Here is a 2,121-nt window from a genome sequence, read left to right on the forward strand (position 1 = left end):
CAGCAAATTTCAAAGGAGTTGGCATAGGATAGTCCTAGTATCAGAAACCGGTCAACATTACCCAGTGTCTGCCAAACTCAGATTCCCGCGCAATTATGAATCTTGCATCTTAGGGCTCAAGATGGCCATCGACATGAAAATTCAAGAATTGCTAGTGATTGGAGATTCAGACTTGCTTATACATCAGGTCCTAGAAGAGTGGGCAACCAAGAACTCCAAGATACTCCCGTATTTGCATCATGTACAGGAATTGAGAAAGAGGTTCACAAAGATGGAATTCCAACATGTTCCCAGAGTCCAGAATGAGTTCGCCGATTCATTGGCTACCCTATCATCCATGATACAACATCCATACAAGAACTTCATTGATCCCATTCCAGTAAAGATCCATGATCAACCATCTTATTGTGCCCATGTTGAAGAAGAAGCAGACGGAAAGCCTTGGCCTCATGATATTTAGGAATATTTGGCAAAAGGCGAATACCCAGAACTTGCAAATCCTACTCAGAAATGCACACTTCGGAGGTTGTCCAATAATTTCTTTTATAGCGGAGGAATCCTATATAAGAGGACTCATGATTTGGGATTACTAAGGTGTGTCGACGCAAAAGAAGCATCCAGGCTACTAGAGGAAATTCACGCTGGGACCTGCGGTCCACATATGAATGTCTTTGTCTTAGCAAAGAAGATACTCCGAGCTAGTTACTTTTGCATGACTATAGAGACAAACTGCATACAGTATGTCTGGAAATGCCACCGCTACCAGATACATGCAGACATGATAAAGGTACCTCCGAATGAGCTTAATGCAACAAGCTCGCCATGGCCGTTCGCCGCTTGGGGAATGGATGTTATTGGACCAATCGAGCCCGCTGCTTCCAACAGACACAGGTTCATCCTAGTAGCCGTCGACTATTTCACCAAATGGGTTGAAGCAGCATCTTACAGAGCAATGACTAAGAAAGTCGTGGCAGACTTTGTCCACGACCACATTGTTTGTCGATTCGGAATTCCAGAGTCAATCATCACTGATAATGGCTCTAATCTCAACAGTGACTTGATGAAGCTATGTGTGAAACCTTCAAAATCAAACACAAGAATTCCACAGCCTATAGGACGCAGATGAATGGATTTGTAGAGGCCTCCAACAAGAATATCAAAAAGATACTAAGGAAAATGATAGAGAATTATAAGCAGTGGCACGAGAATCTATCATTTGCTCTATTGGGGTATCGCACCACAGTCCACACATCAACCGGGGCAACCCTCTATATGCTAGTTTATGGTACAGAAGCCATCATTCACGCCGAGGTGGAAATTCCTTCATTAAGAATCATACAGGAAGCAGAACTCGACGATGCAGAATGGGTGAAGAGTCGTTATGAGCAGCTAGCTCTTATAGATGGAAAGAGAATGAATGTAGTTTGCCACGGTTAGCTTTATAGAAATACGATGTCCAAAGCCTTCAACAAAAGAGTCAAGCCAAGACAGTTCACACCGGGGCAGCTGGTGTTAAAGAAAATTTTCCCGCATCAAGATGAAGCCAAAGGGAAGTTCTCTCCAAACTGGCAGTGTCCATACATGGTTCACTGGTCCTGACAGGAGGAGCCCTCATACTTGCAAAAATGGACAGAGAAGTCTGGCCAGATCCGATCAATTCAGATGCACTCAAGCGTTACTATGTGTAATCTTATTCTTTCCTATATGATGTAAATTGAACTACGCCTGACCTAATTCCTGTTTAAGAGGGGATACATAGGCAGCCCAATGGGTTCGATCACTATTCAATAAAAATTTTCATTTCCCCCTACGATTGGAAATTGGGGCAGAAGCAGCAACCCAGTAAACTAGGGCAGAATTTTGAGGAGGACCTTAAAAATTCCGTAGCAAGAAAGGCACTTGGGTTGCAAAATCATCAAATATACTATACCCTTATATTGTTCAGGAATACAACTCTCAGAACCGCTGCATTTACTCACAGCTGATATCTACAAACACCAGTGGCATTCTGTATGTCACGATGTCCCCAGCAGTCACAATATCGCAATCTGCTATTAGCTAAGAAAGCTTTATGACCATTTGCTATTTTTACTTTTTGCATAAGGCTACCATTCTGCCTTC

Source organism: Nicotiana tabacum, chromosome 1 (genome assembly GCF_000715075.1).
Source record: "Nicotiana tabacum cultivar K326 chromosome 1, ASM71507v2, whole genome shotgun sequence".
NCBI lineage: Eukaryota > Viridiplantae > Streptophyta > Magnoliopsida > Solanales > Solanaceae > Nicotiana > Nicotiana tabacum.